This window comes from Mytilus trossulus, chromosome 5 (assembly GCF_036588685.1).
Source record: "Mytilus trossulus isolate FHL-02 chromosome 5, PNRI_Mtr1.1.1.hap1, whole genome shotgun sequence".
Classification (NCBI taxonomy): domain Eukaryota; kingdom Metazoa; phylum Mollusca; class Bivalvia; order Mytilida; family Mytilidae; genus Mytilus; species Mytilus trossulus.
The window spans coordinates 54,321,104-54,337,322 of record NC_086377.1 but is presented as its reverse complement, the minus strand read 5'-3'; the positions used below and the strand labels follow the sequence as shown (position 1 = coordinate 54,337,322).

Below are 16,219 nucleotides of genomic sequence, written 5' to 3'. Positions count from 1 at the left end.
TTTTCTCCTAAATCAATCACTCCATTGTCAATCTGATCTTTTATGTCCTGTCTAATAGTTTTGGCTGATCTTGTTGATGGTATGGTCAAGCCCTTGGATATTCGCTTTTTTGCCCTCCTTACTCTCTGAATATAATCTCTATTGCTTACTCGCATGTTGATGTTAAACTGGTCCGTATTTATTTTGTTATATTGGGCAAAGCCCATCAATATCTGGCCTGCATTGGCTGGTCTTTCCCCTTTTTTGTTGGTCAGATTAAACTGTTCGCCAAGTTTTTTCCAATTAACATAGGATCCATGAGGGAATTGCCTCAATGCTGATAGAAATTCTTCTTTTTCAAAAGAATAATGGTCGAAGTTACCATAGTGTTTTTGGCTTTAATAAAGCATTTTTTTTGTTTCTCAATTTAAACCTTCAACTTTTGCTGAGCCTCAGCTTTTGTCACAAAATACATAGACATTCGATCATTATCGTGTTTTCTGAAGGACTTTCCAGAGGCCAAAAAATGGCGCACATCCTGCCCATTGGAGGATAATTTTTTTTAAATTTTGATGTTGTTTCTTTTCAGGATTTTTGTAACTGTTTTTGTCTTTTGTGATTTACTCTTTTTTGGTGTTAGTTTCGTCACCTTTGAAACAGTTTTGATAATATCTACACCAAGTTTTTGTGATGCTATAGGGGTAAAGACTTTGACAAAATTTTCAACATTTTTTTCAGCTGCTTTTGACATTGGAGGTGACTTTTCAAGGATGATATTTGCCACATTCTGGCATGCCCCAACAAGTGAGTCTTTTTTTACCACTTCTGATGACTTGTGTAGAAGGGACGCATCAAACACCATACACTGTTCACAGTCTGTTAAAGTATGCTTAGCCTTGTACTTTTCAGATAACTTCATCCACTGATATATAGAAAATGTATTTATAAACAATTGTTTTTGCCCATTGGTATTGCCATTTTTCCATTTTGTATTTTGTGTAATATATGTCTGTATTCTTGGTAAAAGAAGCCTGAACTTTTCTTGATTTATTTGCATTTTACTGTAGTTTTTCATTATATTTGAATAAGAAATAAATCTTTTTGAAACACTGAAATTTGTATTAAATTTTGGCACCAGCTTTTCAGGACTGTTTGGTAGTTAGTTCATTGGGTTTATTTTGATGTGTTTCCCAATAGTCGAGTGCTGTCTGGTCTTTGGTAGCACGAGCTATGATTGTTTTTACAAAATAGCACAAATTCATTCTGTTTATGGCATTTTCAAATGATTCATTTCAAATGTATAAAAAAAATTCACAAAAGCTGCATTTTCTTTTCCAATATGTCTGTCTGAGTGCCATCTGGTGGCACTTTTGATTTGGAGGGAAGTGTAAAGGAAGTTCAAATAAAAAAAGGTTTTATCAAATAAGAGACTTGCTTTCATACAAAATAAAAAAAAGAATGGTTACACTGTCAACAGAAACAAAAAATAAAAATATTTAGGATATCGAATTTGGAAAAGAGGACTGAAGGGGCATCAAGTTTGTATTACCCTTGATGAACAGAATAGACACAGATGCAAGGTATTTTATATTTATTGATAAAACTATAGATAGTTATCAAAAGTACCAGGATTATAATTTTATACGCCAGACGCGCGTTTCGTCTACATAAGACTCTTCAGTGACGCTCAGATCAAAATAGTTATAAAGCCGAACAAATACAAAGTTGAAGAGCATTGAGGACCCAAAATTCCAAAAAATTGTGCCAAAAACGGCTAAGGTAATCTACTAGATAATACTCATGAATACATATACAAACAAATAGTACTACGAAATATACAGTCACTTTAGTTTGAAGAAATATTTTCCTTGATGAGGCCTCTTCTATAAACATGGAAATCTGCAAAATAATTCAAATAAATAAAATTATGTATTTATAAATATTAATTTAGCAAAACTGGACTACCAACAATTATAAAATAAATAAAAAAAACAAAAATACCGCGTTGAAAAGTTGGCTATTGCCACGTCAACAGAGTTGTCTTTCTTTACACATATACGGAATTCCGTATTTTTCCGGTTTCGTCCACATTTTACTTTTCTTGATCGCTAATACGTTTTATAAATTGTTTATTTCTCTATTTTCATAAATGTGTGTACAAATAATGCAAATTGCAAGGGCTTAAACTTAACGGATCGAGTAAAAATTTGACTGGCACATGGATTTCTAAACGCACTAAAAGGAAAGTACTGCTCATTATGTAAAATAAATTGATTACACAAATAATTATTGATTGAACTTGGAAATTTGACGTTTTCAGATGCGAGATGTTAGAATTTACAAGGTAGGACTACCTAAAGGATTTGTCAGTCAAATGAGCAGTAGTATTTTATATTTCCAGTGTCTGGCGATTCCAAAATGGGCATTCATACAGAAAAATATGGTGTTTTAGCCCTTGCATTTCTTTTTACTTTCGTTTTCAGTCACTTTTCGTGTCACGTGACCTAATTTGCATACTATATTTAGTGGTTTAAAAATGATTTCAATTCGGAATGACGATATCTATCAGGTGACCATAAAAGTTTGTTTACAACTCTAAGATATAAAGCTCTTGTGAGGTGTTCACATAAAATGTACATTTTTGGTCATTTTTAGACCGGGGCACTGCCTTAACTACCCTGCGTTGAAACATGAGCGCAAAACATTGGTTACCAACGACAATTTTTGTTTAAGGTGAAAGAATGATATATGCTTCAATACTAGTAGTATACAATAATGATTTAAACAGTTCTACCCAAGATAAGTTTCAGACAGTTTTAGTTTAAGCTATAACAGTAGTGGTGTATGTTTTTTTTTAATTGTTTTATTCTTAGATGAAACTGTGAATTCGACATTCCAGGACATTTTTGCCATTACAACTGGATTAAAATCACCACCACCCCTAGATTGAATCCAGAACCATCAATCACATTTCTCGATGTAGAGAATCTTTATCATCGCCTTGAGAAGCAAGATCGGTTTTCGCCTGTGTCGTCCAAGAAAATGTACTGACCATTGTTTAGCAAGAATTCCACCTGCGGCTACACTGGATCCCCATTGAAAATATGGAAGTTAACCATGATATGCTGGTTAGAAGTGTTGAGTCTGACAATGAATACCAAGTTAACTCAAAGATGATTTACCAAAATGTTCATGTCCAGATTGGAGGAAACATCACTGGTCATGTAAGCATATGCTGGTCAGTCATGATTAATATACCAAACAAAGATTGGAATACACTGCCAGAGTATTTGAAAGCAACCCCTCATTTTAATATTGATTTTGGACTTCTAGAAATAAACAGAACAGAAACACTGATTGTTAAGCATGCAAGCAGCTCAATGAAATATGAATGCCAACAAGATTCAACCGCTTGCAGAGATAACACAGTAGAAAATTCCTCTTTGAAAGCTCAAAACTTATGTTTAGACAACATTAAACAAATTACATCCAATTTATTTCGTGTTAATAACAGCCAATACCTAGAAGAGTTCAATAATAGACTGGTAGTGTTTGTAAAGAAACTGAAATGGAAGCATCACTACATCAAAATGGTCTTCGATTAGATTCGCCTGCTTCCAAAAGAAGACCCTATGTAGTCAGAAAAATAGGGTCAGCCTTCACCAAAAAAAAAAATAATTAAAAATTACACCCTTAAAATATTCTCCATGGAAATGAGATAGGTCAATGCCTATCCAACTGTATAACATACATCATTGACCTACCACCATTGCTTCCACATAAACTGACCATATAACAAACTAATTAGACCGTTGGTTTTCCCGTTTGAATGGTTTTACACTAGTAATTTTGGGGCCCTTTATAGCTTGTTGTTCGGTGTGAGCCAAGGCTCCGTGTTGAAGGCCGTACTTTAACCTATAATAGTTTACTTTTTAAATTGTTATTTGGATGGAGAGTTGTCTCATTGGCACTCACACCACATCTTCCTATATCTAAGTAAAATTTTCAAAGTCAATAGACCTAATCGCAAAATGATACATTGTTGACGAAAACGACACCGACACACAAAACAGTATACCTAAATCTTGTTTTTTTTTTACTCTATCAAGGCGAGCCAAATTTACACATGACGTTATATATCAAATAACCAATTTCTTTGCAGATAAAGCAGGCTTTATTAGCAATGGATGACTTAGAGGAATTAAGATTGGCAATGGAGAAAAATAATGTTATAGAGGTCCAGAAAGTCGAGAGACGAAAATATGGAAGAAATAAATGTTACAGTTTTACAAAAGTCACCATCCTGACCACTCAGAAATAGACAGGTTATCGCAAGCACTTCTACCAACAGTTCTAGGCCCTATAAATGCTAACTGTTTGGCTTTCAAAACTACTGGTAATGGGAATTGTCTATACAACCCTTTTTCTCAACTTTTCACAGGAAACGAAGATCTTGCTGATAGAATACGTCTTTAACCAGTACTAGTGTTGTATCAAAATAGGGAACTATATGCAAACCTTACACATCTTGGAGAAGTTACAATAGGGCATCCAGAAATAGACAATGAGAATCTTGAATATTTCTTTACCTGTTTACTTCAAGGTCAATCATTAAACATCTATGACGCGACTGCAAATAAGGGAGATGCTATAACATACCACTACAAACATGCCGTGCTGGTAATTGGGCAGGGATGATCAATATAACGACCATTGAATCAGGGTCAACATCTCAATATAATTCTGTTTATCCAGAGCCATGTAAAGAGATAAGATCAATTCTGAAATTAATAAACAGGTAAATAACGCTCAAAATCCTATTTCACAAGTACCAAAACGAATTGGATAAAGCTTAGTCTAGACACATACCACAAAATTCCATATGACTTAAGTTATTGGAAATTTTATTGCTTATTAAAGTTATTAGGAGACGTTTAATGATTTTATTGGACCATCATGATTTCCAGAGAAAGGTTGTTTATCTAACTTTTGTAGGTTTCTTTAACACTTCTAGCACATGTTGAAATATAATTGTCAACGTGGTAAGTATGTTTTAATGCATCACTGAAGGTTCATATAAGTATGTATTTAAGCAATTTTGCGACTGTCCAAAGTCAGGAGTCTCTTGCCTTTGTTAGTCTTGTCTTATATTTAATTTTAGTTTCTTGTGTAAAAGTCTGAGTTTATCACTTAACTAGTGCACATTTTAACGGGACCAGCTGAAGGACGCCTCTGGGTGTTTCTCGCTACATTGAAGACCCATTGTTGAACTTCGGCTGTTGTCTACTCTATGGTCGATTTGACACATTCCCCATTTCCTTTACCATTTTCTATTTATTCCTTATAGTGTTTTTTTTTTATTGCAACAGCTAATCAATGTTAGTTCTCACTTTAATAAACGAAAATTTTTCCAGAATTTACTCTATTTATCGGTAGTGTATGAGGTACAAGTAAAGTAATCAAAAGATACCAAGAGACGATGAAAACTTAACAAAATTGTACTGAAGCCCAAACATGTGTCAACATTTTAGAAAAAAATATTAAAGTATTTTATTCAGTTTTGAATGTTTTAAAAATCATAGAAATGATACATGTATGTACATATGAAAGGTAATGCAAAATAAAACAACACTTACATTCCTACAGACTCAATATATTTCAATTACATAACACAAAATCAACCACTGTACAGGAGAATGCTGATGAAGTGTAAATCATGCAAAGGAATTTTCAGAGGATCAGCATCAAAAAGTTACATGAGGGCCACAGTTTTGTAGCTGACTAATAATGACCAGAAGAAGGTTAAATTGGTTTACCCCCAAATCCAGAAGTTATTTGAGACCAGAGGAACAAGTTTCCGAACTTTTGCGTAAGCGTTCATGTCAGAGCTTTCTTTTTATAATTTTGAACTTGAAAGGACATGCCATTTTAATGAATATTAATTCCCTGCTGTATTCTATTTATAAATTAAAGAATATTTTGTTTTAAATATAAATTAAAAATATTCCAATCTGTTTATATTGATTTTACGAGAATTATTGCATCCATTCAAAGCTGTTTATTTATATTAAATAAAATTCAAATTATTATAAAAGGTTTGGATGCAAAACTTAGAAATGTAAGAAGGATAACTTCTTAAATATCGTAGATGATTAATTGTTGTGAAACAAGTTTTTGTTATGAAGCTATGGTAATAAAACCTAAAACACACTTGTGTAATTTGAATGAAATTAAGGTTCTCCGTCATGTTGATTTTCTGAAAGTGATGTTGATGATGTGAAAATTATTTCGTCTGATCAGGAGTTGTCATCTCTAGGAATAATTAGCTTAGTGGAGGTCTATTTTCTCAAAAGGTCCCACTTACATTGGGCTCACATATATGATTGAACACGAGATTCAGTAATCAGATAATAAACCTCTTAGACAAGCTAACAGACGTATTCAAACAACATTGTTCGATGAGGTGATGAGGCAAGAGGACATGTAAGTGAAATGTTGGATGCGGGCTGTATAAGGGAGTCAAACAGTCCTCACGCTAGTAACGCTGTTCTCGTTCAGAAGGACAGTTATTTGAGATTTTGTTTAGATCTTTAAATAAGAAGACAATTCGTGGTAGTTATTCTTTGCCTCGCATTGACAAGACGATTGATTGTCTAGCTGGGGCTATGTATTTTACACGACTTGACCTTCGGTCGGCATATTGGCACATGAATATTGAAGAGTACGAAAAGCAGAATATCGCGTTTTCAAAAGGTCATTGGGGATTCTAGGCTCCCATTTGTTCTGACAAACGCTAAAAATCGTTTCAGAAATGCATGGGTGAAGCGCGTTTAAGTGAGTGAATGTTATTTTTAGATGACATTATGGTGTTTTCATCTAATATAGAAGACCATTTTGCTAGGCTGAATTCTGTTTTACACCACTGCTTGAAACTTTAAGGTAACAAATATTTAAAAGGGTTTATTTCAGACGATTTTTGACAAATGTATTAGAAGTTAAATTGAAACAACCACAGCTTTATTTAAAAATTACACCATTTTCTCACTATTATTTTTTCAGTAAAATTTTCTACTTTTTGACATTCATACAGATTTGACCTTTATTACTTATTTTTAGAACATTCTACTGTAATTTTTACATTTTTTGGGATAATTGTAAACGATGTGACTTTAAATCGGTCAATTGATCAAGACAATTTTCTAATATGTATTGACATAATGATTAGAAGCAAAATTGAAACAACCACAGCTTTATTAAAAAATTAAACCATTTTTTCAGTACTATTTTTCAGTATTTTTTTTATATTCATTCAGATTTTACCTTTAATGGTAATTTTTCAACATTTTACTGTTAATTTTGCAAGAGGATAAATTATTTCAATCTTCAAGGATATGAACTGCAGACAATGCCAGAAAATTCACTCTTATAAATTGCAAATTGATGGTAAATAGTAAAAAGTGATTTATATTTCCGTTGGTGAGACATGCTTAAATTTATGTCTCAATTGCATACTGTGGTTTCCTTATCATTTGTTGCATACCTTTTTCCTGGAATTTTCATTTATCTATACGTATGTACTAGTATAATAAAACACAAATAAAATGAGTGAAAAACCATGACAATAAATACATATATCAATCAAAATTATTCAAGTTAAAGGATTCACTAGAGTCCTACTAGTTCTGGTATTGTGAGTACATGTAGAAAATACTCCCAGAAATTATAAGAGACGGAATTTTGATTTAAACTTTTTTGTACATGTTACAATATTTTTTTTATAAATATATAGGTTATTCTTTTTACATTGTGATTAGCTAACTCTTTTAATTAACATATCTATTCTCGTTTTATATTGGATTATATTGGAGGCTCTTCTGATCTGATACGGATTGGATGTATTTACATGTTACTTTCAAGTGATGTACAGTATACCTATATTAAACTAAAGTTGTCTCATTTAGTTCACTCCATGTGTAACAATCAGTTGAACATGAAGACTCAGAAAAATAAAATGGTGCTAGTTAGATGGCAGGGATCATCTGATTATGATGGGAAAGAACATTGGGTGAACAAAAACAGTTTAGTTAACCAAGACACCAAAGTTGGCGAGGCAGTTATGGTTAAATGGTTTTCCTAAAAATGGTAAGGAGTTTTCTTAAGGATGAAAAGGAAAAGAAAAGAAAGTACCGGTATACCAAAAGTGAAAAAAGGGATTAAAGCAAAACGAGAAAGAAAAGTTAAGAATTATCAGGAATAATATTTAAATCTAGTATTACTAGTATTAAGGCATTTTCTTTATTTTATTAAGCGTGTTCTTTTGTTTGTGAAAGAGTTACATTTTAAACTATTTTGTTAATTGGAAAGCTTTCAGGTAATCATGGTTGTTGAGTTTGTAGAAATTTATCATTAATGATAACTGAGAAACATGACTATTACTTATGTAAAAAAAACTATTGATAACTATTTCAAATGTTTTATTTCTTTGAAGAAATTGGCTACCATGTGGATTTTTTTATACACATTTTGGAAAATTGAAATGATTGGTTTACCTGATTTAAATAAAGGGGTTTTTTGCTTTTATTTGTTTGATCTATTTCCTTAATAATGTGAATGAAGTGAGTCATTATATTTCATTATATTAGTTATTTCAAATAGTACATATACCATTTAAGTACCACTACTTATTAGCAACAACATCCTGAACTTTACAACACCAACATGAAATAGGTATTAACTGACATCTTAACTCAGGATATAAGTAATTTTAAGGAGGAAATTTTGCGTTGTTTTTTTTTATTATCTTGATTATTATGGATATCCATCTTGGTTGGTAGGCCAGGTAACCGGACACATTTTTAAACAAGTTACCCAAATGATGATTTGGTTAAATTTGGCCCAGTAGTTTCAGAGAAGATTTTTGTAAAAGTTAAAGATTATGGACGCTAGACGAAGATGAACACCATGTGATGAGAAAAGCTCACTTGGTCCTTAGTGCCAGGTGAGCTAAAAAAAAATCAACAAAATTCAAGTATATAACTTCCCTGACTACCGTCCCACATACATTTGAATGGAATAACACTATTAAATGTATATTTTCTTGTGCTATTTTTAATTGTCAAATTCAAAAAAAGTCCCATCATAAACGAACCCGTATCAAACATATGAGTATAAATTTAAACTTAACAAAATACACCTAATATTATTGAAATATGAACTTAAAATTTTTGTTTTCTCTTAGAGCAATTCACTATGCTGTTGAATATTAATCCTCTCAAAAAAATGTTTGAAGAAATTTTCATTTTATTTACGAAATTTCATTTCAAATGAGAAAATTGAACCCAATTTCTTTAATCACATCCCCCTTTCCCTTATTCCAAATTAATCTCACTTAAATTTCTAATGGAGTTTGCAACAATAACTACTCATTTAAATACATCATAAGATATTAAGATGTAAAAAAATGCTTGTTATCACTGAATGGTAAAGATTACTTTAATTTATCAGTTGGTAGTAAAAAGTGAATATACATTGTATATAACAAAGATTTGAGTTGATTCTGGACAAAGAAAGATAACTCCAATTAAAAAAAAATATTGCTATTTCACAATATTGTGCAATTAGATATTTCTTGCTTACTATTCTGGACAAAGAAAGATAACTCTATTTAAAAAAAATATTGCTATTTCACAATATTGTGCAATTAGATATTTCTTGCCATTGTGCAATACTGTGCAAATGAAAAGACTTGCTATTGCACAATACTTAATATAATATTTTAGATCCTGATTTGGACCAACTTGAAAACTGGGCCCATAATCAAAAATCTAAGTACATGTTTGGATTCAGCATATCAAAGAACCCCAAGATTTCAATTTTACTACGTTTAATTTTGGACCCTTTGGACTTTAATGTAGACCAATTTGAAAACAGGACCAAAAATGAAGAATCTACATACACAGTTAGATTTGGCATATCAAAGAACCCAATTTATTCATTTTTTAATGAAATCAAACAAAGTTTAATTTTGGACCCCGATTTGGACCAACTTGAAAACTGGGCCAATAATCAAGAATCTAAATACATTTTTAGATTCAGCATATCAAAGAACCCAACCGATTAATTTTTTGACAAAATCAAACTAATTTTAATTTTGGACCCTTTGGACCTTAATGTAGACCAATTTGAAAATGGGACCAAAAATTAAGAATTTACATACACAGTTAGATTCCGCATATCAAAGAACCCCAAATATTCAATTCTTGATGAAATCAAACAAAGTTTAATTTTGGACCCTTTGGGCCCCTTTTTCCTAAACTGTTAGGACCAAAACTCCCAAAATCAATACATTGTACCAACCTTCCTTTTATGGTCATAAACCTTGTGTTTAAATTTCATAGATTTCTATTTACTTATACTAACGTTATGGTGCGAAAACCAAGAAAAATGCTTATTTAAGTCCCTTTTTGGCCCCTAATTCCTAAACTGTTGGGACCTTAACTCCCAAAATCAATACCAATCTTCCTTTTTGTGGTCATAAACATTGTGTTTAAATTTCATTGATTTCTATTAACTTAAACTAAAGTTATTGTGCGAAAACCAAGAATAATGCTTATTTGGGCCCTTTTTTTGGCCCCTTATTCCTAAACTGTTGAAACCAAAACTCCCAAAATCAATCCCAACCTTTCTTTTGTGGTCATAAACCTTGTGTCAAAATTTCATAGATTTCTATTAACTTAAACTAAAGTTATAGTGCGAAAACCAAGAAAATGCTTATTTGGGCCCTTTTTGGCCCCTTATTCCTAAAATGTTGGGACCAAAACTCTCAAAATCAATACCAACCTTCCTTTTGTGGTCATAAACCTTGTGTTAAAATTTCATAGATTTCTATTCACTTTTACTAAAGTTAGAGTGCGAAAACTAAAAGTATTTGGACGACGACGACGACGACGACGCCAACGTGATAGCAATATACGACGAAAATTTTTTCAAAATTTGCGGTCGTATAAAAACACGATAACATATCAATAGACCTCTTTCGAGTTCATCCGTCACCGAAAAAAACTCGTCAATTATACGCGCCTTTATCACCGTCATTTGTGCGTTTAGGGGCGTCGTCACTTCCTTCCAATGTTGAGCGAGTGGTTGGAAAACTATAATTCTATATTGTACGAATTATTCGGCAAATTGAATTCTCAAAATTGACAATCAACACTGCTGTCATTAGGGAATTGTCAGTAAGTACCTACAGAGCAACCATCATTTCTAGTTTATCCTGCACAAAGACGATCACCAAGACGCTTGATGAACGTAAATAGTGCAGGGATACAGGCGAGCCCCTCTATCTGGTAAATGACGTCATAAAGGCGTGCATAATTGACGAGTTTTTGCCGGTGACGGATGAACTCGAAAGTGGTCTATTGACAGATTCAACTCGGTCAAAAACATAAATTATTAAAAATTGTAAATAAAGCCCATCTTTACACAGGTAATTTGAAAATAGCTTTGTCGTTGTTATTCTTTCTTTCTTTTCTTCGTATGAGCTTCCTATTATAAGGAACACCCCTTAACGGGGGGCCCCTTAACGGGTAATATTAAAATATCAAAGTATTTAAAAAGGGGGAAGAAACAAGGATAAAATATATTACATCAGGGTAAAATCCAGAGGTGGTGCACTATACATAGACAGTGATTTGCAGAATTATTATTGAACAATGGAATATAAGCCCACGTGACACAGGTAGATTGAAAATGATTTTGACGTTGTAGGTGTAACAGTAATGTCGGGTGGCTTTGCGTCACCAAATCTTGCGGTATGATAATGCCATTAGACTAACGACAGACAACCCCAATGGTGACTGGGGTTTAGAAATATGGTCACTTGGTCTTCTCCCGACCGGCAGCAAAACGCTTGCCGAAATGGGGCGTCCGTTTGGCTGTGCGGGATGTATCAAGTTCGCAGTCACGTCCTTTCATAATAAATACTTATTTGGTGTCAGCTGTTCAACTTTTTTGTCTACTTCGTCTGTTTTGGGAAAATAACATTTTCCGGAAAAGGATATTTTCGGAAGACTGAAACATATTTAAGCTATACTCCAAAAACCCCATATTTACACCTGTTTGCAGCTTTGTTCTTAATAATGAAAAGACACTCCACAAGTTCTTTATCATGTTTGTAAATTTCCATCAATTTTAATGGGCTCTGATCAGTCTAGTCTTCTTCGTTCTCTGTGTTTTTATTAATCTGTCTGTATTTGCTGAAAGTCCCAGGTGTGAGTTTTTTATAGGCCATAGCCTCTACTATGTCCTTCCGAAGCTTTACGAAGCTTTTCAAAAAACTTTGAATTTTTCGAAAAACTAAGGATTTTCTTACCCCAGAAGTAGATTACCTTAGCCGTATTTGGCACAACTTTTTGGAATTTTAGGTCCCCTATGCTCTTCAACTTTGTATTTATTTGGCTTTTTTAACTATTTTGATATGAGCGTCACTGATGAGTCTTATGTAGACGAAACGCGCGTCTGGCGTATAAAATTATAATCCTGGTACTTTTGATAACTATTTACTCCAAACCTGTCTTCTTCGTTCCCCGAGCTGCAGCTACTTCGACGGTCTCCTTCTCCTTCTATCAATTATCGTTGTTGTTGTTTGTCCTGAAATTAACCCAAACATTAAAACTATTGTAACATGTGTAATGATAACTTAGTCACCTGCTATGTTTTGCATGATTATTTTTAATGTTTCTACCCTCAGGGATTTTACATGTTTTATACATCATGAAAACATAGTACACAGACATCATCTTTTGGACAAACAGTGCATTTCTATTTCAAGTTGCTCATTTTTAAGTTGCATGAATTTGATTATTTATAAAATCTTGGATCTTAGAAAAAAAACACCAAACTAACATTATTTTCCGTTTAAAAAAAAAACCTTTTACTTATTAAAGTCCGAAGTATTGAGAAATAACTTGGGAATGTAAACAGTATGTATACACACAGTCATAGGGTCATTTTAATTCTGATGGTCACCAAAAGTGAAGGGAGGGGTAGTACAGAATTGAAGTAACGTTTAAACTCGAGAAGTTTGAACCATTTTGATACTGAATATATGCAGAATAGTCCCGTGTTGACCTTAGAATAAAATAGTACTGCATAGTTTTTGACATTAAGGGAGTTCCTACGGGAAATTTCAAGGGTTATACCTCTAATTATAGAAATCTCAACAACAATGCTTTTTATACGACCGCAAATTTTGAAAAAAAATTCGTCGTATATTGCTATCACGTTGGCGTCGTCGTCGTCGTCGTCGTCGTCGTCGTCCGAATACTTTTAGTTTTCGCACTCTAACTTTAGTAAAAGTGAATAGAAATCTATGAAATTTTAACACGAGGTTTATGACCATAAAAGGAAGGCTGGTATTGATGTTGGGAGTTTTGGTCCCAACATTTTAGGAATTAGGGGCCAAAAAGGGCCCAAATAAGCATTTTCTTGGTTTTCGCACTATAACTTTAGTTTAAGTTAATAGAAATCTATGAAATTTTGACACAAGGTTTATGACCACAAAAGAAAGGTTGGGATTGATTTTGGGAGTTTTGGTTTCAACAGTTTAGGAATTAGGGGCCAAAAAAGGGCCCAAATAAGCATTATTCTTGGTTTTCGCACAATAACTTTAGTTAAAGTAAATAGAAATCAATGAAATTTAAACACAATGTTTATGACCACAAAAGGAAGGTTGGTATTGATTTTGGGAGTTTCGGTCCCAACAGTTTAGGAATTAGGGGCCAAAAAGGGACCCAAATAAGCATTTTTCTTGGTTTTCCCACCATAGCGTTAGTATAAGTAAATAGAAATCTATGAAATTTAAACACAAGGTTTATGACTATAAAAGGAAGGTTGGTATTGATTTTGGGAGTTTTGGTCCCAACAGTTAAGGAAAAAGGGGCCCAAAGGGTCCAAAATTAAACTTTGTTTGATTTCTTCAAAATTGAATAATTGGGGTTCTTTAATATGCCGTATCTAACTGTGTATGTAGATTCTTAATTTTTGATCCCGTTTTCAAATTGGTCTACATTAAGGTCCAAAGGGTCCAAAATTAAATTTAGTTTGATTTTAACAAAAATTGAAACCTTGGGGTTCTTTGATATGCCGAATCTAAAAATGTACTTAGATTTTTGATTATTGGCCCAGTTTTAAGATGGCCCAAATCGAGGTCCAAAATTAAACATTGTTTGATTTCATCAAAAATTGAATAATTGGGGTTCTTTGATATGCCAAATCTAACTGTGTATGTAGATTCTTAATTTTTGGTCCAGTTTTAAAATTGGTCTAAATTAAAGTGCAAAGGGTCCAAAATTAAACTAAGTTTGATTTTAACAAAAATTAAATTCTTGGGCCTCTTTGATATGCTGAATCTAAACATGTACTTAGATTTTTGATTATGCGCCCAGTTTTCAAGTTGGTCCAAATCAGGATCTAAAATTATTATATTAAGTATTGTGCAATAGCAAGTCTTTTCAATTGCACATTATTGTGCAATGGCAAGAAATATCTTATTTCACAATATTGTGAAATAGCAAATTTTTTTTAATTGGAGTTATCTTTCTTTGTCCAGAATCAACTTAAATCTTTGTTATTTACAATATACAATGTATATTCACTTTTTACTACCAGCTGATAAATTTAAATAATCTTTACAATTCAATGATAACAAGCAGTTTTTTTACATCTTAATATTTTATGATGTATTTAAATGAGTAGTAATTGTTGCAAACTCCATTAGAATATTTTAATTGAAATTAGTTTTGGAATAAGGGAAAGGGGGATGTGATTAAAAAATTGGGTATAATTTATCTCATTTGAAATTTCTTCCAACATTTTTTTGAGAGGATTAATATTCAACAGCATAGTGAATTGCTCTAAGAGAAAACAAAAATTTTAAGTTCATTTGAATACATTCATTCTGTGTCAGAAACCTATGCTGTGTCAACTATTTAATCACAATCCAAATTTAGAGCGGAATCCAGCTTGAATGTAGTGTCCATACTTGCCCCAACCGTTCAGGGTTCAACCTCTGCGGTCGTATAAAGCTACGCCCTGCGAAGCATCTGGTTACCATATTAAGTACTGAATACAGATCAGGTTGAACATGGGTTGCATGATGACTTTGACTGTTCTAGAATTATGCCTCATTATAAAAATCTATGCAATCAGGTACATTACATGTATCCCATTCTCCATTTATCATGTTTACTAAGTATTATCTTTCACAAGCATATGCATGCAGACAAGAACCAATAATTATCAATCTACACCCATACATGACAGGAGTAATAAGTGGTGCATCGCATGCATTCAAATAATATGATAATATACCTCATCAGCATCTTCAGCAAGACCACTTTTTATGACATCTCTTATCTAAGCTAAAAAGGACAAATACCTTAGTCTTTTTTCCAGCTTTAACTTTCTTAAAGCATATTGCAAAGTAATCATGTGTTTCTCCTTCTGGTAAAATTTCCACACAATAACTTATCTCTTTTGCAATTTAAGAAACAATTCCTTCATGGCATGCTCTATGCTCATTTTAACATGGGTAGGCATTATATTTGTCGGTATTTTACACTGAACGGTAGCGAGGTGAAAAATGTGGTCAAAAATAATGCCTACCCATGTTAAATTGAGCATGGAGCATGACACGAAGGAATTATTTCGATTCTAATAGGACAAATACAGTATTTGTATAGGTCGAAGCGTATGAAAATACCGTAAAAATGTTAAGCTGTTCCCGTTTCCTCGTCGACGAGTCTGTACATAACACTTCATATAAGTTAAAAAATTCGAGCAGGATAAATATATGTTGTTCGATATAACATATATTGTAAAAGTTTATGTAAGCTACTTGAATGTATATATTTTATAGGATAACGGTGGAAATAACTTAATACAAACAGTAAATCTGTTCGCATGTGTCAAACATATTTTGTGCTCATTAGAACAAGGCTTTGTTTACAATGCGTAATACGGACGTCATACTAGAATTGGGATTTTGTTTGATTGATGTCTTCAAATTTGTCTCTCTCTTGAGGGAAACATGAATTTGGTAGCTCATATTAGGAATATGTATGTCGTCATTTAAGTACTGTGTCTTTTGAGGGAACACTCTTTTTTCTGATGCTCTTTCTATTAAATTAACTAAGACATAATCCAAAATATGTGTATCTATAGCAAAATGTTCATCTTTATG

General features: G+C 32.7%; 1 protein-coding gene across 3 annotated transcripts in view; it reads left to right on the top strand.

Moving 5' to 3' along the window:
- Positions 1-11,017: 11,017 nt before the first annotated feature.
- LOC134718925 (uncharacterized) overlaps positions 11,018-16,219 on the top strand; it is a 72,186-nt gene continuing 66,984 nt past the window's right edge. For all 3 annotated transcript variants that reach the window (XM_063581770.1, XM_063581769.1, XM_063581768.1), the window contains exon 1: positions 11,018-11,213. The gene's annotated coding sequence lies outside the window, so the exon portion shown is untranslated. The remainder of the gene's footprint in view (positions 11,214-16,219) is intronic.